At 41.7% G+C, this 20,841-nt stretch overlaps 1 protein-coding gene across 1 annotated transcript in view; it reads right to left on the reverse strand.

Annotated features, from left to right (window-relative positions):
* LOC110501878 (ly6/PLAUR domain-containing protein 6) overlaps positions 1 to 20,577 on the reverse strand; it is a 38,230-nt gene extending 17,653 nt beyond the window's left edge. Inside the window, exon 1 of the mRNA XM_036959327.1 lies at positions 20,396 to 20,577. The gene's annotated coding sequence lies outside the window, so the exon portion shown is untranslated. The remainder of the gene's footprint in view (positions 1 to 20,395) is intronic.
* Between the last annotated feature and the right edge of the window lie 264 nt (positions 20,578 to 20,841).

The following is a 20,841-nucleotide window of genomic DNA, read 5'->3' on the forward strand; positions in this document are numbered from 1 at the left end:
GGGTTTGCCATTTGAATGCTACTAAAACATGTTGTTGACTGTGTTACAGTAACTGTGAGTACGATAACATGAGTATTGGCAACGCTTCACTGCAAACTGTCAAGGGAAGTCATGAGGGATGGTTGGTCGAGTAGTTTCTTTAGAAAACGACTTGTTTACATTCAACACCAGAATCAGTGCCGCTCAACTACACTTGTTCATTACAGCTCTCCTGTATACACATACATCGTGTAATGCAATTTCTACTTTCAATTTGATGCCAGGAAAACCAACACCCACCTATTTATTGAGCTAAGCATCACAAAACAAGAAACACAAAACAACATATACAGGCTATGCAGAGTCACCGCCCTATGTAACACACCTCCTGGCCCGCTGGACACTGGGCTGTGGCACTCTGTCGCCACCCTGGACTGCATTGACTTTCCTCCCAGAGATGTTATCATGGTTGAAGGTCCACAGTGTATTCAGGCAGAGACCAAAGAGAGAGGTGTACATATCAACCAGCGGCAACCCTGACCCATTTCCTGTTTCGGTCTGTCAACAGGGTAGACATTAGCAACTACTGTAGCAGGTAGACAGACACATACATGAAGCAATATTGACAGTACAGTAAACTGTCGACACACTAGAGGAAAAAAACGACCAATAGAAGTATGAAGTCTGACAAAAGTTCAAATACTTTTACTTAATCAGTTTGAGAGATGTGGTAAACACTAACTTGAAACCATTTTACTTACCTAAACTTTATGCCAACAGACACATTCTTGCATGACCTTACAGTATAAGCTCTAGGGCAAAGGGCTTTCTTTGTCAGGAGTTTCTTGACCACGAAGTCTGTCTTAGAACACGTATTTAGAAAATACCAGCATTCCAGACCTCCCCCATTTGGAGTGAAGTGATTACCTAATTCCATTATTTCCCCAGATGGAATCACTTTCTCAGTAGCACATTAAGTCCTTAGAGGACTGTTGAGGTTCTAAAACAAGCCAGAGAAACCGTTGACTCGCCACAGAACTGATGAGGCAGATCAGATGTGTGTTTCTGATAGACTAAACTCTGCCTGAACCTCTACAACTCTGGGGAATACAAAAGAATAGCTCCTATATGAATGAGGAGAAAGCTAACGGACACAACCCCACAGGCATCCCATTGACATGGGTAGTGGGGACAAGGGTCTGGTTTCAACCTTCAGGTCTCCACACAGAAGCCTGTGGACATCTTCTTTACCTCCATCTCTCTGCAAGGAGTCTAGATTTACATGTTACATGCTAATGTTTCTGTGTTGGGAGGTGACACTGTGACCTTGTCAGCAGGTGCCTGGCCTGATAAAGACCCCTCCCACTAGGACTGGGACTAACAAATAGACCAGATTCGAACAGAAATTGAGAAGGATTGAGAAAGACACAGGGCGACTAACAACATAGTTTATCTACAAAGGTCAAATGGATAACGGAATTACAAAGGAATTGCCTACAAATTGAGATAAAAATGACCACTAGCTAAAAGCTTCCCACAAACTATGGGTGTTTGCAAAAATAGATTTAAAATGGCATTTGATGTCGGTCTTCGTCTGTTTTGAGATCAGCACTAGGAATTTCTTTAACAGAGCTTCCTCTTCGATTAATTCATTAATAATCTTAACTAGAGGTCGAACGATTATGATTTTTCAACGCCGATACCGATTATTGGAGGACCAAAAAATATCGATTAATCGGACGATTTTTATATATATATATATATATTTGTAATAATGACAATTACAACAATACTGAAATAACACTTTTATTTTAACTTAATATAATACATCAACAAAATCAATTTAGTCTAAAATAAATAATGAAACATGTTCAAATTGGTTTAAATAATGCAAAAACAAAGTGTTGGAGGAGTAAAAGTGCAATATGAGCCATGTAAAAAAACTAACGTTTCAGTTCCTTGCTCAGAACATGAGAACATATGAAAGCTGGTGGTTCCTTTTAACATGAGTCTTCAATATTCCCAGGTAAAAAGTTTTAGGTTGTAGTTATTATAGGAATTATAGGACTATTTCTCTCTATACCATTTGTGTTTCATATACCTTTGACTATTGGATGTTCTTATAGGCACTATAGTATTGCCAGCATAATCTTTGGAGTTGATAGGCTTGAAGTCATAAACAGCGCAATGCTTGAAGCATTGTGAAGAGCTGCTGGCAAATGCAGGAAAGTGCTGTTTGAATGAATGCTTACGAGCCTGCTGGTGCCCACCACCACTCAGTCAGACTGCTCTATCAAATATTAAATCATAGACTTAATTATAATATAATAACACACAGAAATACGAGCCTTGGGTTAATAAAATGGTAAAGTCCGGAAACTATCATTTTGAAAACAAACCGTTTATTCTTTCAGTGAAATACAGAACCTTTCCATATTTTATCTAACGGGCGGCAACCCTAAGTCTAAATATTGCTGTTACATTGCACAACCTTCAACGTTGTGTCATAATTATGTAAAATTCTGGCAAATTAATTACGGTCTTTGTTAAGAAAAAATGATCTTCACACAGTTCGCAACGAGCCAGGCGCAGCCCAAACTGCTGCATATACCCTGACTCAGCTTGCACAGAACGCAACAGAAGTGTCACAATTTCCCTAGTTAAAATAAATTAATGTTAGCAGGCAATATTAACTAAATATGCAGGTTTAAAAATATATACTTGTGTATTGATTAGGTACATTGGTGCAACGACAGGGCTTTTTTTCACGAATGCGCTTGTTAACTCAAGTAGGCTGTGATTCAATGATAAATTAACAGGCACCGCATCGATTATATGCAACGCAGGACAAGTTAGATAAACTAGTAATATCATCAACCATGTGTAGTTAACTAGTGATTATGTTAAGATTGATTGTTTTTTACAAGATAAGTTTAATGCTGGCTAGCACCTTACCTTGGCTCCTTGCTGCACTCGCATAACAGGTAGTCAGCCTGCCACGCAGTCTCCTCATGGAGTGCAATGTAATCGGCCATGAACGGTGTCCAAAAATACCGATTAGCGATTGTTATGAAATCGTCCCTAATTAATTGGCCATTCTGATTAATCGGTCGACCTCTAATCTTAACATGCCATCTGAGATAAGCATCGATCCTTGGTCAAACAGAGAGCATTAAAAAAATATTTAAAAAATATATGAGAAACATTTTAATAAGTCATAATAATTAATAGATGGTTGAGAAGGGCAACCTTTCAGTCAGGAAATTCTTGGAGTAGAAGTTCAATGGCACCACCCTCCCTTAACCTCTGCCAGGTCATCTGCCATTAACTACACTTGTCATGAAAACCTTCATACCTGCCACCTGCTGGCAGGAAGCTGTGGTCAATTGTTTGTATAAGGTTGGAATGTTCCCTTTTGTTTAACAGGTCTGACGGCAGGGGCTGATACACTGTTGGTTGGCGGATCGCACAGCCGTAGAGGTTATCACTGTTGGAGAAGAAGAGGAGGAACCCACGGTCTCATTTCTTAGGTCTCATTTATTTACCTGTGTAGTATTTTTCACTCTCTCTTTATCCATTCCACCACACGGACAGGACGAATCTCACTCTGAGGTGACAGGTTAAAGGTCAAAGCATCACACTCCAGCCTTTAAAACATTTTAGAGCGGTTGCATTTCCCCAAACCTCTCCCTTTTAGTTTTTCACCAAAACAAGTGGCTGGTCGGAGCAACAGATCACAGACTCGGGATTGTGGCTTTAAATGCAAATGCATAGGAAAAAGGTGTGTGTCTAGGAGTGCCTTACGCTTAATTAGCCTGATGTGAGAGGTCAATAGGGAAGCAATGAACCAAAGTGGCCCTTCATCCTTATAAGGTCCCTCTCAGTGCCCCTCATGGCCCAAGGGGAGTAGTGAATAACTCCAGGTGGTTGTGGACATTGGAGGAGGGAAACATTAACACCACTCATAAACAAACAAACCCCATTCATCACACAACCTTAGTGAAATGTATTCTCTAGTTGCAGATCCACATACTGTAAGAAACAGAATGACATTTGCCTTGCCTCCGTACACCTGGACACACTGTCATCCCATCCCATTCTCCTTTCAGATATGTTGCCAAAGTCAGACCTCACGTTAATATTACTTCAGATATAAAAATCCAAACCCCAACCCAAAACGTTTAGGTTCCGTGCCTGAGCCTTGTGGGTGAGAGCAGTAGAGACCCTTTCTGTAATGCTGCCAGCATTGTAAGGCAACGTGTGGACCGCAACACCATCTCCTGGGCTGAGCAACGACCTGTGAACTGTGGTTCCTCCCTTCTGACTGAGCAGCAGAAATGCAAATCACCAGGAGTCTTGTGACTCCGAGAACTGGTCTGATCAGATTCAGTAAGGGAGGGAGGAATGGAGAAGGTAGGGAGGGAGGGGGGAGAGAAGGAGGGGAGAGTGGTAAGGTAGTACCTGCAAGCTTTTCTTCCTGTGCTGTGTGCCTTTTACATTTGTGCACATTTCAACCGCGTTGGACCCAGGGAACAGAAGGGAATAAAATACGATAAACGTTATTATTATAGCATAATAAGACCCAGTGTTATGTTACCGTAGGAGGGGTTTGCCTGAACTTGCCTTCTCTGCTGAAAAAAAAAGCTCAACAAATCTATGCAGTATGAAGACCTTTTGTCCCATAACAAATCCAATTATGCTATTCTCTCAGAGCGATTCAGAGTAACAAAGTAAAGCTGATTAAACGCAGGGCTGACATCCACAGTCGAGACAAACCCCCATTGATCCAAAAGAGCCAGAACAATGCTTCACCAACCACCATCTCTCTTGTCATTTGCCATATGGCAGCAGCCAACGATGCCCCAGCCCCTTGGTAGCCTACCCACAAACCCCGGGGTTGCATTCCACATGGCACCCAGTATTCCCGATAACATTTACATATTTTGCATTACTTGTCTCATATATACTGTATTCTATCCTATTCTACTGTATCTTATTCTATGCCACTCTGACTTCACTCGTCTATGTATTTATATATTCTTAATTCCATTCCATTACTTGAGATTTTTGTGTAATGTTGTGAATTGTTAGATATTACTGCGCCGTTGGAGCTAGAAACACAAGCATATCGATACACCCGCAATAACATCTGCTAAACGCACTGACAAATAAAATGTATACAGTGCACTACTTTTGACCAGGGCTTATAGAGCTCCGGTCAAAAGTAGGGCACTATATAGGGAATAGGGTGCCATTTGGGACGCAGATTGGGAGTCAGATCGGATCAGAATCACTGGCTGCTTCATTGAAATCCTACATGCGACCAGCACAAACCTAATTCAGCAGTTTTCTTTTGAAGTGCTCCAGGTCAGTTGTATAACTTTCTAATCCCCATCTCGACCGCTTGGCGCCTACGAAGACCCAGAGGATTAGCCATGTAGCTGGTACTCATGGAGGGAGCAGGCTGCTGGCTACAGCCTACAAATGCCATGGCCAGGAATAAAGGGTGTCCACTCTACAATAATGATACAGCGGAATGTCGCCTGCCTTGGCCTTGACATGGGATCTGCCTAGGTACTCCTTTTAAACCAGACTTAAGTCACATGATGATAGACACAAGCTATGAGATATGCAGATTTACCACAGTAGGGTGAAACTGTCTGGGCCTGTAATAAAAGAGAGTGTCAGGAAAGAGACACATTATATAATGAAGACTTAATTAGGATTGTATGGCTCAACAGTTTGGCAATATAGTCATTATAGTCAATGCCTGTTTGTGTTGGTGTATACAGTTTATTAGGTACACCACCCTGTTCACGAAAATGGTTTGCTCCTTTTCGAACCATATAAAGCAGGCATTGAGGCATTCAGTTACTGTTCAATTGAACGTTAGCCTGGGCAAAACGAGTGACCTAAGCAACTTTGAGTATGGTCTGATGGTGGGTGCTGGGCGCGCAGGTTCCAGTATCTCAGAAATGGCTGACCTCCTGGGCTTTTCACACACGACAGTGTCTAGGGTTTACAGAGAATGGTGCGGCAGACAAAAGACCTTCAGTCATCGGAAGTCCTGTGGGGGAAAACAGCTTGTTGATGAGAGGTCGAAGGAGAATGGCAAGAATCACGCAAGTTAACAGGCGGAATACAACAGGCAAATAACGGCGCAGTACAACAGTGGTGGGCAGAACGGCATCTAGGAACGCACAACTCGTCAGTCCTTGTCACGGATGGGCTATTGCAGCAGACGACCACACCAAGTTCCACTCCTATCAGCTAAAAACAAGAAGAATCAGCTCCAGTGGGCACACAATCACCAACACTGGACAATTGAGGAGAGAAAAAACATTGCCTGGTCCGACGAATCCCAGTTCCTGTTGTCAGGATTTGGCATAAGCAGCATGAGTCCATGGCCCCATCCTGCCTGGTGTTAATGGTACAGGCTGGAGGCAGTGGTTTAATGGTGTGAGGAATGTTTTCCTGGCACACGTTAGGTCCCTTGATTCCAATTGAGCAACGTTTCCATGCCCCGAAGAATTCAGGCTGGTCTGGAGGCAAAGGTGTGTCCGACCCGGTACTAGATGGGTGTACCTAATAAACTGTTCCATTCAATTGCTAGTGAGTAGGCTAGTTATATACTTTAGAAGACAAGACACCACTCCATTTAAAGGAGCAGGGAACTTTCAACTGTGGAGTTAATGTTTTAGGGCCTTCTAGAAAATAAAAGAATGCTCCAAGTGCAATGCGATCAAAGCTTCATTTACTTTTAACTAGAGGTCGACCGATTTATCGGAAATGTCCGATTAATTAGGGCCGATTTCAAGTTTTCATAACAATCGGAAATCGGTATTTATGGACACCGATTTGTCAGATTTTTTAAACATTTCTTATTATTATTTTTTTTCACACCTTTATTTAATCTGTATTTAACTAGGCAAGTCAGTTAAGAACACATTCTTATTTTCAATGACGGCCTAGGTGGGTTAACTGCCTCGTTCAGGGGCAGAACGACAGATTTTTACCTTGTCAGCTCGGGGGATTCAATCTTGCAACCTCACAGTTAACTTGTCCAACGCTCTAACCACCTGATTACATTGCGCTCCACGAGGAGACTGCCTTTTACGCGAATGCAGTAAGCCAGGATAAGTTGCTAGCTAGCATTAAACTTATCTTATAAAAAACAATCAATCACTCATAATCACTAGTTAACTACACATGGTTGATGATATTACTAGTTTATCTAGCATGTCCTGCGTTACATATAATCGATACGGTGCGCATCGTTGCTCCAATGTGTACCTAACCATAAACATCAATGCCTTTCTTAAAATCAATACACAGAAGTATATATTTTTAAACCTGCATATTTAGCTAAAAGAAATCCAGGTTAGCAGGCAATATTAAAAACAAAACGAGACATGACCTTTTTCAAGGTCAGTCTCGCAAAAAGACGCATTCTTGCGTTCTAACTACCCGCTATTCAAAGCGTTCTGAACAAATTAAGGGAATTGTTCACAAACATTGGCACATCCTAAAATCCGATGATAGTCTCGGTAATGTGTTTTCGGACCTTCCCTTGGTCGTATTCTCGCGGGGCAGAAATCTCAGAGACCAATTGGTAAACTCTGATTTACCACCCCAAGATATTCCTGAACAACGTCTATTTGCGCCCCTACTGGATGGAAATTACAAATGTAATGGCTGTGCTCAATGCAATGGCACTTATAAATGTAGATCCTTCAAACACCCACAAACAGGGAAATCGATCCCAATCAAAGGTGTTATTACGTGCTCCACTAAGGCAGTTATTTATCTTATAACTTGTTCTTGTGGTAAAAATTATGTAGGTAAAAAAAAAGCGAAAGTATTAAAAGTACGTATCTCAGAGCATCGTAGCACCATTAGGTGTAAAAACTTTACTTATCCACTTGCGGCCCACTTCTTGGAGACAGGCCACTCGATTTTGTCTCTGCGTTATATTGTCATCGAACATGTCACCCTCCCTAGGAGAGGGGGTGACCTTGATAATTTATTGTTAAAACGAGAGGCTGCCTGGATCTTTAATTTAAAGACCCTTGCGCCCTTCGGTCTCAACGTAGACTTTGATCTGAAGCCATTCTTGTGATTATTGTGACTTTGCCATTGTAATTGTGTGTAAACTTGTATAGTCAAATTAATCTACGATCGTATGCTATCCATTTGTTTGTATGCTGTTCTTTGTATGACATTTTAATATTTGATTATTAACCAATGATATTAGGCCACTCCTGGTCATGATTACAGACACCTGTGTCTTTTGACACTATATAAACGAGTCATCCCGCAGTGTTTGTGATTATACCCTGATGAAGACAGCTTGGCTGTTGAAACGTTGGTATTACATTTTTTGCATCTGAGCTCCAAGAGTGTGCGGCTCTCTTTTATTTTATTTAGCAGGCAATATTAACCAGGTGAAATTGTGTCACTTCTCTTGCGTTCATTGCACGCAGAGTCAGTGTATATGCAACAGCTTGGGCCGCCTAATTTGCCAGACTTTTACGTAATTATGACATAACATTAAAGGTTGTGCAATGTAACAGGAATATTTAGACTTATGGATGCCACCCGTTAGATAAAATACGGAACGGTTCTGTATTTCACTGAAAGAATAAACATCTTGTTTTTGAGATGATAGTTTCCGGATGCGACCATATTAATGACCTAAGGCTTGTATTTCTGTGTGTTATCATGTTATAACTAAGTCTATGATTTGATAGAGCAGTCTGACTGAGCGATGGTAGGCAGAAGCAGGCTCGTAATCATTCATTCGAACAGCACTTTCGTGCGTTTGCCAGCAGCTGTTTATGACTTCAAGCCTATCAACTCCCGAGATTGGGCTGGTGTAACCAATGTGAAATAGCTAGCTAGTTAGCGGGGTGCACGCTAATAGCGTTTCAAACGTCACTTGCTCTGAGACTTGGAGTAGTTGTTCCCCTTGCTCTGCAAGGGCCGCGGCTTTTGTGTAGCGATGGGTAACACTGCTTCGAGGGTGGCTGTTTTAATTGTGTTCCTGGTGGGATGGAATGGGATGGAAGCTATACTGTTACACTGGCAATACTAAAGTGCCTATAAGAAAATCCAATAGTCAAAGGTTAATGAAATACAAATGGTATAGAGAGAAATAGTCCTATAATTGCTATAATAACTACAACCTAAAACTTCTTACCTGGGAATATTGAAGACTCATGTTAAAAGGAACCACCAGCTTTCATATGTTCTCATGTTCTGAGCAAGGAACTTAAACGTTAGCTTTCTTACATTGCACATATTGCACTTTTACTTTCTTCTCCAACACTTTGTTTTTGCATTATTTAAACCAAATTGAACATGTTTCATTATTTATTTGAATCTAAATTGATTTTATTGATGTATTATATTAAGTTAAAATAAGTGTTCATTCAGTATTGTTGTAATTGTCATTATTACAAATAAATGTAAAAAAAAAAGAAGAATCGGCCGATTAATCGGTATCGGCTTTTTTTGTGTCCATTAATCGGTATCGGCGTTGAAAAATCATAATCGGTCGACCTCTACTTTTAACTTCATCCCATTAAAATATGATCAGTATTTATTGAAGCATTTAGGCCTACATAAATCACATTAACTCAAATGCTGTCGTGACATCACACAACAAAGACCAGGCGAGCACTCCTCTTAATCACAGGGTCATTTCCCAAATGTCTAAATAACGACCTTTATCCCGACATTCTGTGTTTTCTGGCCTGTAGCTGTAGCTTTTTTTTTTCTCAAACAAAGCTTGTAAAATTTGCCTGTATTTGGCTGTCCTTTAGTATTGAATCATGTTTACGACCTAACCTATGAATATGAAAACAGTAAATATATTATGATCATTAAAAAAAAGACACGTTCATTTCAAAGCAAACATGAGCAGGATTAAACAAAGTTCTATAGAAATGTGAACATTGATCATAACATCAAAAGAGGGTTAAACAGAATACTTTTTAATATCTCACATGTGACTGGGGTTTGGTGGGAAACAGAGGGGCTGAGGTGGGGGGTGATGTACCCCGTAACAGCTGTAGAAGGTTCGGACACAGCTGTAGAAGGTTCGGACACAGCTGTAGAAGGTTCAGACACAGCTGTAGAAGGTTCGGACACAGCTGTAGAAGGTTCGGACACAGCTGTAGAAGGTTCAGACACAGCTGTAGAAGGTTCGGACACAGCTGTAGAAGGTTCGGACACAGCTGTAGAAGGTTCGGACACAGCTGTAGAAGGTTCGGACACAGCTGTAGAAGGTTCGGACACAGCTGTAGAAGGTTCGGACACAGCTGTAGAAGGTTCGGACACAGCTGTAGAAGGTTCGGACACAGCTGTAGAAGGTTCGGACACAGCTGTAGAAGGTTCGGACACAGCTGTAGAAGGTTCGGACACAGCTGTAGAAGGTTCGGACACAGCTGTAGAAGGTTCGGACACAGCTGTAGAAGGTTCGGAGAGAGGGTCTGCACCTGATCCCTGTGAACTTGATGGCAACATGAAGCCATGGGTCCAGTTGAAGTCAACATAGGAGCTAATTGGGATTTATCCCTTTTGTTTAAATAGAGGTACAGTACACAGGACGGGACAAACCTCCCTGCTCAGTGACAAAATCATTTTACACCACATGTGCCGGGATTGGACAGGTGACTTTAAAGGTTTAATGAGGAAAGCTCCTCTTTGGTGTTCCCCAGGTGGATGAATAAATGTACAGTACAGTGTTATTGCTGAACAGCTATAAAACTGGACTGGTTCTGATTTTGTTTGAGATTGATTGAACATTTGAGGCCAACAGTGCTGAGGCTGGGCCTGCAGTAACGAGACAGACGACAAGACCCATATAAACAACCCGTCAACTGTTGATAAAAGACAGTTGGCACCCCCCCTAAATATATTGTTATTTTTTACTGCTGCTCTTTAACTACTTATTACTTTTATCTCTTATTCTTATCCATATTTTGTTTAAACTGCACTGTTGGTTAGGGGCTCGTAAGTAAGCATTTCACTGTAAGGTCTACACCTGTTGTATTCGGCCCATGTGACTAATACAATTTGATTTGATCTTTCCAACCAGAACTCAACAAATCTCTGCTTCTCCGATTTACTCCATAGCAGCCCGTGGAAGTGACACTGAAGTTACAGGAGATCTTACAGGTCTGCTCGCCTTGTGACGATCTCATTTCTCTCAGTAAATATGAGACCACATTTGAACATGAACTCCTTTCTTCCCAACAACAGAGTCTGTCAAAAAAAAAGCACACAATTAGACACAGTGCTTCAGCTTTAAACAATATGTTCTGTAAAGGCCTGACTTCAAAGTCGGAATGACTGGCCACTTCGTTTGGAAGAAAATGACCATGTAACCTGAGGAAAATTGGACTGATCGACTCACAGTCAGAAAATATCGTTTCAAGCGTTCAATTGAAGATGGGCTTAGGTCTTAGACAACTACAAAACAATGTTGAATGTTACATTTTACTATTGGAAATGCTCAGGTCATGGAAGGGAATTATTATTTTACTCATGGGAAGAACAACTGTGATTATTGTAGTATATCCAAGCTTAGGAATTCAATAAACAGAATGTAAAACAGGAAATGGCTTAATAGAAAGGAAATGAATGATCCTTTAATTTATTTGACTGAGTTTTATTGCTTGCTTTCCGTTTGCATGCCAGAAAAATGGGTAACTTTGCAGAAAAAAACCCCATGGATACTCCTAGTACTAGTACAAAGCATGATTTATGCATAAGACACCATCCAATCACATTCATGGCATAAAAGTGCTGAACTTCAAAGAAATATCATCAAACGACATTTCTCAAGAGACGTGCTTGTATCTCTGGTTGTGGATAGAAGAACCGTGCCCCTTTACGCTCTGTTCCATTCAAAGGGTTGAGCAGGGTGCCGAACTTGCCTGCACACTAAAATGGAGGTTAATCAGCGGTTCTTCATACTTCACTGCAATGCAAATGAACACCGCAACACTCTGTGATGAGAAAATACACAGCATGAAACCACCCAGATATCAAAACACAGAAAATTCATATCAGTTGAATATTTAGGATCTGCCACTCGGTCGATACAGCAGATTATGGTAATCAAGCATCCTTAACCCCAATATACCAGGACAATAAAATACAGCAGAATATGGTAATCAAGCATCCTTAACCCCAATATACCAGGACAATAAGAGACAGCAGGTTCACCCCAAGATGGAAGCCTCTTCCAGGCACACAGTGGCTTGAGGGATACGGTGTGGACAAATCAAATACATCTGTTTTCACGAAACCATTCGGAAAGATGCCAAGGGGTGGTAATTAGAATCAAAATCTGAAACTGAACTGGATTCTACAAGGACACACCCCTCTGCAGCCATGGGAAATCCTAGGAAAACCCTGCCAGAGGTTTTCTGTTAACTAATATACTGACTACACACACGTGCGTCCGCCATCGCGGTCATGACTACGCAGGTTAAAATACCATGTGTATGTGACCAATAACATTTGATTTGATTTGATTTGGTGATTTGTAGAATTATTACCCGGAGTCAAACAAAATCATGTGTTTCTCTTGTCCGATGATTAATCCACAGACAAAAAAAGTAAACCTAGTTAGTTTTTAGTTAATACTTATAATTATAAACTGCCCTGAATGCTGATTGGCTGACAGCCAAGGCGTTTGACAAAACATTTATTTTTACTGCTCTAATTACATTGGTAACCAGTTTATAATAGTTTATAATAAGGAACCTCAGGGGTTTGTGATATATGGCCAATATTCCACGGCTAAGTGGCTATGGGCTGTGTCCAGGCACTCTGTATTGCGTTGTGCTTGAAAACAGCCCCTAGCCGTGGTAAATTGGCCTATATACCACACCCCCTTGGGTATTATTGCTTAATTAAAGGGTGTCTACCCACGCTGCCCAGTGTGGGTGAGAACGCGCTTTGGTAATTACATTTCCCTTCCTTATGTTATAAAATACATTTCACCAGGACAAATAGGATTATGTTCTGATTATGTTCTGAATCGTCCAGTGGGGTCTTTCTCTCACATATCATTAACATTAAATCCAAAAAGTCAGATTTCATAATATATCCTACATTATAACCTGGGTGGTTCGAGCCTTGAATACATTTTGTAGTCGAGTTGTTCCCGCGGGTCGCAAAAAAACAAAATTAGAATGAGACGACCTGATGAGGATAAAGTCTTTGAAAATAAACAGCTTGGTACACGCTCAGTGCTCTGTTTGACATTTCATACAGGTACGCTTGTTTTTGTGCAAAATGAAAAATATGAACGTCTCAAAATCACCATCCCTCTTCCCTCTTATATTGTTTTATGTCCTGAAGGAAGATGAGTTCGACAGGAAAGTGAGCCGGTCAGGTAGCTAGTAGCCCAGAATCAAGCCGACACTATTAGAAAAAAGGGTTCCAAAAGGATTATTCAGCTGTCCCCATAGGAGGCCTCTTTGTGGTTCCAGGTACAGCCCTTTTTGGTTCCATGTAGAACCCTCTGTGGAAAGGGTTCTAAATGGAACTCAAAGGGGTTCTACCTGGAACCAAAAGGGTTCTACCTGGAACCAAAAAGGGTTCTTCAAATGGTTATATTATGAGGACAGCCAAAGAGCCCTTTGAGGTTCTAGATAGTGCCCTTTTTCCAGAAAAATGTAGCTGACACGATGCAGTTTTCCTGATTTCAAACCACTTTTTTTTCTCTGGCCTCCATTGATTTAGTCACCCTAATTCTGGCCATTCACAAAGATAAAAACTCACAAGGATAAAAACTGATTATGATAACAGACTGATTATAACAGACATGAGGTTTGGACCATTGGGTTTCTTATGCACACAGCCATGCCCTTATGATTCCACTAGATGTTAGAAGGGTTTCTACCCTGCAGTACGGAGCGTTGGAGCAGTGACCGAACAGATACATCTGGTCGTAAAAGTCATCCATGCGGTTAAACTTCCACAAACTTTGCCGAATAATTCCCAGAGAGCAGCATTATTAGTATGTCAGACTACAGGAATATACATCAGCTAAAGGGAACCACATAATCTACAGTAATTGTTGGTTAACACGCGTAGGCTACAGATTACAATTAAAGTACTGTCCTCAAAAATACAGTAACCGTGTGCATAATTTGATTGAGAATAATCAAAAGAGCCATCTTAAACCTGATTGGACTAATTTGTGAATGTTCTGAGTATTACAGATGCCGGATCATAGCTCGGAACTCAGATCTCGACCACCACTTACCTCCACTTTGAGCTGTGACCCAATTGAACATCATGGCGATGACAAGTGTGCACCTTTGATTTGAGAGGACTGTGTGAGGGCAGCTGAGAAGTTCCTGAGTCTCCTTGTGGAGTATTTCTGTATACTGTCTTTCAGTCCAGAGAGAGAAAGAGAGAACACAAACATACCACACAGAGTCCCAGGACAGCAACACAATTACACCCAACAAAATCAGGAGAAAACAAAAAGATAATTACTTGACACATTGGAAAGAATTAACAAAAAAACAGAGCAAACTAGAACGCTATGTGGCTCCAAACAGAGAGTACACAGTTGCAGAATACCTGACCACTGTGACTGACCCAAACTTAAGGAAAGCTTTGACTATGTACAGACTCAGTGAGCATAGCCTTTCTATTGAGAAAGGCCGCCGCAGGCAAAACTGGCTCTCAAGAGAAGACAGGCTATGTGCACACTGCCACAAAATGAGGTGGAAACTGAGCTGCACTTCCTAACCTCCTGTCAAATAAATGTATGACCATACTAGAGACATACATTTCCCTCAAATTACACAGACCCACAAAGAATTAAAAAACAAATCCAAATTTGATAAACTCCCATACCTTTTGGTTGAAATACCAGTGTGTCATCACAGCAGGAAGATTTGTGACCTGTTGCCACAAGAAAAGGGCAACCAGTGAAGAACAAACACCATTGTAAATACAACCCATATTTATGTTTATTTATTTTCACTTTTGTACTTTAACAATTTGTACATCGTTACAACACTGTATATATACATAATGTGACATTTGAAATGTCTTTAGTCTTTTGGAACTTGTGTGATTGTAATGTTTACTGTTCACTTTTTATAGTTTATTTCATATTTGTTTATCTATTTCACTTGCTTTGGCAATGCAAACATGTTTCCCATGCCAATAAAGACCCTTGAAATGAATTGAAAGAGAGAAAGAGAGATCAGAGAGAGAGGAGAGAGAGAGACCTATCCTAACCAAATATATATATGTGTGTGTGTGTGTGTGTGTGTGTGTGTGTGTGTGTGTGTGTGTGTGTGTGTGTGTGTGTGTGTGTGTGTGTGTGTGTGTGTGTGTCTATAAAAAAAGGGAGACAGAAAGACATGGCTACCCAAAGAGGAGGGTCTATGTGGTCACTGCACGACTTGGGAGGTAGAGACAGATGGTGCACTTTCCCTCTACTGTGGTAAATACTCCTCAATATGATCATATTTTTTCAAGAAATATCTAAATCAATTCCCAACTCCTGTCCATTTACTAATGACATATAGCTGGGAATTATTCTGGGTGAGGGAGGATCAGCAAATATTACAAAATGTACACCGCCCTATAGGACTCCCAATCACAGCCAGATGTGATAGAGCCTGGATTTGAACCAGGGATTGATGCCTCTTGCACTGAGATGCATTGCCTTAGACCGCTGCGCCACTCAGGAGCCCTTGTATGTATGTATATCATTGCCATAACCTGAGGGACATCCCATGACCAGTAATTCCCTGAAGTATTTACATTGTATTTAACTTACTAGTGGAACCATCATCATGTTGTTGTTTATTTATATTTACATTGTATATAACTGACAGTAATACATAGTGGAACCATCATTCATGTTGTTGTTTATTTATTAGCTATTATTTATTTTTATAATCGTATTTTCTTTAATTACATTTATCGAGCGAAGATTACAGAATACAACACCAGTAGTGTTATATCCTGTATACATGATTATATGTACTATTATTACTACTACTGAAATGAACTAGATTTCATTATACTTACTGCATTGTACTTTATTTACTGAAATACTGTACCACTATACTGCTTTGGCAATATCTACAAATTGTATTTCATGCCAATTAAGCAATCTGAATTCAAATTCAAGAGAGGGAGGAGGAGAAAACAGACAGAGAGAGCAAGAGAAGCAGAGAGCAGAGAGAGAGAGCAGAGAGAGAGAGCAGAGAGAGAGAGCAGAGAGAGAGAGCAGAGAGAGCGAAAGAGAGAGAGGACAGAGCGAGACAGAGAGAGAGAGAGAGAGAGAGAGAGAGAGAGAGCAGAGGGAGAAGGCGAGAGCAGAGGGAGAAGGAGAGATCAGAGGGAGCGAGAGAGAGAGAGAGAGAGACAGAGACAGAGGGAGAAGGAGAGAGCAGAGGGAGGGAGCGAGAGAGAGAGAGAGAGAGAGCAGAGGGAGAAGGCGAGAGCAAAGGGAGAAGGAGAGAGCAGAGGGAGCGAGAGAGAGAGCAGAGGGAGCGAGAGAGAGAGAGAGAGAGAGAGAGAGAGAGAGAGAAGGAGAGAGCAGAGGGAGAAGGAGAGAGCAGAGGGAGCGAGAGAGAGAGCAGAGGGAGCGAGAGAGAGAGAGAGAGAGAGAGAGAGAGAGAGAGAGGAGAGGGAGAAGGAGAGAGCAGAGGGAGAAGGAGAGAGCATAGGGAGAAGGAGAGAGCTGAGAGAGGAGTGAGCTGAGAGAGAAGGAGAGAGCTGAGAGAGAAGGAGAGTGCTGAGAGAGAAGGAGAGTGCAGATAGAGCTGGAGAGCGCAAGAAGGAGAGAGAGAGAGTGAAAGAGAGAGAGCGAAAGAGAGTGAAAGAGAAAGAGCGAAAGAGAGTAAAAGAGAGAAGAGAGCAGAGAGAAAGAGAGAGAGAGAGAGAGAGAGAGAGAGAGGGCGAGGGAGAGAAGAGAGAGAGAGAGAGAGAGAGGGCGAGGGAGAGAAGAGAGAGAGAGAGAGAGAAGCCTGCAACAGGAAAAGATAGAGCTTGACCCTTATAAAAAAGTTGGACATTAACTTTATGAAAGGATGTGTGAAACATTTCATAAGGCGCATTCCCTTTAGAAGTAAACGCCATATTCAATACTATAGACTATATGTCTGTCAAAGGCTATACTAAAGGCCCGATGTCTGTTAGTAAAAATGGAAAACTGAAATTTCTTTATCTGTCTGCTGATTAACTACCAGACATGCTCTGGTCTGCCATCCAGGTCTACACCAGGAAACAGGGTGGCATATTCCACCACGACTTCCTGTGTCAGTGCGTTCTCTCTCTCTCGCACGCACTATCACCATTCTCATGTTTTTTTCTCCAATAGCATCTCGTTCCTGGGGCTAAATTACTGCAGCTAACTCAGATACTGTAAACGGCAGGCAGAACCAATTTATCACTGAGAAAACAGTCAACACAGCATTCTAGCAAGACCAACACAGAGTTGAAAGCACTTAGAGTATACTTTAACAGGCCTAGTTTATCATGTGTTTGAAAGCAAAAAGGGACGGACGAAAGACCATCAGGCACGTTACACAAGCCATCCATCAACCTGGCAGGGAGGCTCAACAGCAGACCTGTCTGTCCCAGGACATAACTGAGTGAGGGTTCCTACAGTAGTCCATTACCATCCTCCACCAGCACCATACCTGCATCTTCCAGCCAGGTAACAGCCCCCATCCCCCATCCCCCTGCCAGGAGCCACCGAGGATAACGACCAGACAGCCTGCATCTTGCCTCCACATCCTTGTTGTTATTAACCACGTCTCAAATTACACCCGGGGGTGTCTCACCGTCCCCCATTCCTGGTCCATCACACCGCCACCTACAACTACACCCCCCCCCCCCCCCCCCAGGTGGCACATCTGTCTCTGCCCAGCCGCAGCGCCACGTTGACTGGTGATGATGTCACAATGGGTGACCGGGAGCACTTTCCACCAGAACACCACATAATGGACTGTGTCCAAGCTAATGAGGAGGAATAGTGTGGACAGAGGAATAGTATGGACAGAGGAATAATGTAGATAGAAGAATAGTGCAGATAGAGGAATAGGGTGGATAGAGGAATAGTATGGACAGAGGAATAATGTAGATAGAAGAATAACTGCCTTAATTTTGCTGGACCCCAGGAAGAGTACCTGCTGCCTTGGCAGGAACTAATGGGGATCCATAATAAATACAAATACAACATTAGGGCACTATGAAGGGAATAGGGTGCTCTTTGGGACGCATCCTCCGTTTACTGGAGGACCTTTCATCTCAGATGGTTCTTCACACTGAATTAAACACACTTATCCTCTATTCTGATGACATATCAGTTAATTTACTCCTCTATTCTGATCACATATCAGTTCATTTACTCCTCTATTCTGATCACATATCAGTTCATTTACTCCTGTTATTCTGATCACATATCAGTTCATTTACTCCTCTTATTCTGATCACATATAAGTTCATTTACTCCTCTTATTCTGATCACATATCAGTTCATTTACTCCTCTATTCTGATCACATATCAGTTCATTTACTCCTCTATTCTGATCACATATCAGTTCATAAGTAAGGTCGTTGTCGGTGATGACGTGCTAGGGATTTCAACTAGTTGCACAGATTGTCTAGAAGTGTATCGGTGTCCTTATCTAACCTTTGACACAGATGAAACCCCAGGGAAAATATCATACCCGGTGATAAAGTGGTCTATGCTACTATAGGAAGACAACAACATCTCATAGTTTCCCTTCTAAAATCTGCGTATTTTGGATAAACGTCTATTTTTGACACATTAATTCTGCTTTTTTGCAGGGTTCATTCCATGTGTTGACAGGGTTAAAACAGAGGCAACTCAAAAGGTTAACAGTTTAGTTTGGTTTGGGGAAGGGCTTTAAAAAAGTATTATAAAAAAACAACTCGCTATTACCATCAAGTACTCTCACGGCTTGCTAGATCATTGTGAACTGCAGTGGCACAGTGGTCTGAGCAGCGCACTTCGGCTCTGAGCATCACGAGCTCGTACCCAGTGTTGGCCAATCGTTTTCCTTTTTTTTTGTGTGTGAGTGCTGAGCAGGACGTTCTCAGGACCTTTTCAAACGTCCGAAATCAAAGTATATTTCTAGTGATCAGGCTGAGGAGGGACCCTCTTGTCATCAACAGACATTTTTCTCTGACCACCAGATTTTAGTGGCACTCATACATGGCATAAATGGGTACAGGGATGCACAGCAAAGTGATCTGAGCCAACCTGACAGGACTACCACCACAGTATGAGCACTCAGAGGGGAGCAGCCTAGCAGGAGGAAGGAGGAGGGAGGAGGAGGGAGCAGGGGTGACCAGGGGGGAGTAACCTCTGACTGCAGAATATGGAGCAACGAGAGACCACTCCCAAACAGATGCACTAAAATCCACATAGCAACAGCAGCAACCCCCCCGTGAACAAAGCCCCCTTCTCTCCACCACTGAGGGTGTTACGAACAACCTCTGGCCTCCGTGGATACATCTGTCTGGGGGTAGGGAAAACACTGTACATGGACAAGACAAGGGTATGGGAGCCTCCATGCTCATGTTAGTCTACATTAACATCCATTGCAATATTGAACAGTGGATCAGGACCCTGTAATACTGACCAAACGTGTGAAATTGAAGCTGCACGCATGGCATAGCACTGCACACAGAGGGTGGTATGTATTTAGTACAATCTGATAGGGGTGTGTTCTGTTCCAAATGGAGCTCATAGTTTCTACTCCTTGAATTAACCAACCTCTTGATTTAGGAATATAACACCTACAAAACGTAGAAATGTCATTATTGTGTAATAATAACAGTAACTAGTAATATGTAGCCTAATAATTATCTTGTGGAGAATCAAACAGTCCTCTTTTGTTCAGGGAGTATCATTTGTTAATATCAAACACGAAAACAGATTTTCAAATATATTTCACATTATAATCAATTTGAACGTCTCATTTTACTCAAATGACAGGCTACATTTTCTCCACCCATATAGGAAGTATTATTCATATAGTCATTAGATCATATTTTCTCTCTCTATTCTGGTTATCATGTTATAGTCCTGACTCCTGACACAGGAGGATGGGGGTCAAAGTGGGTCAACAAGAAGCGCATTACTACAGAAACTCAACACAAAAACATTACGCACTACATATAGTATCATATTGCACTCGGTTTTTCTATTCCTGTTGTACTATGCATTTTCTTTCTCAAATAATGAATCATGTAAATGTATCCAAAGCCTACTTGATGGGGGGGGGGGCTCCGTTCGCATTATATGCAACGGCATAGCCACTCGTATTGTCGCTTATTGATCCCATGTGTATTTGCGGTTCCTAAATAAACAAAACACTTTACTCACCAGGAATTCCTCCTGCAGCCTTCAAACTTCGCCTCGGGTCCAAGCTTTAGAATAGTCCAAAAACAAACATACACTCCTCCGTTTGTTAGCTTTTCGCGTTAGGTCGGTGTATTCGCTACGGATGTGACTCTTTGAACGTCTTTGAAATGGAATAGGCTGCATTAGGTGACGGGTTATTGGGATGATTTGCAACGCCGATCCTATCAGAGGTTGCGGGAGGCGTGTTCAGTACCGGCTGGGACGGTCCCAATAGGCTGCGCACCTCGATATTAGGAATACATTGAATTGAGGTAGACAGACAACACAAATTTCACTTATCCCTTATTCTTCCAGTAAAGTAATATTGCTGTCGTCTTTGAAATGCAAACAATACTTTTCTTTCAAAAATATAGGCCAATCCACATTTCTGTGTCCATCTTCTCCAGTTTGTCGGCAACATCAGAACT

Source organism: Oncorhynchus mykiss, chromosome 22 (genome assembly GCF_013265735.2).
Source record: "Oncorhynchus mykiss isolate Arlee chromosome 22, USDA_OmykA_1.1, whole genome shotgun sequence".
Lineage (NCBI taxonomy): Eukaryota > Metazoa > Chordata > Actinopteri > Salmoniformes > Salmonidae > Oncorhynchus > Oncorhynchus mykiss.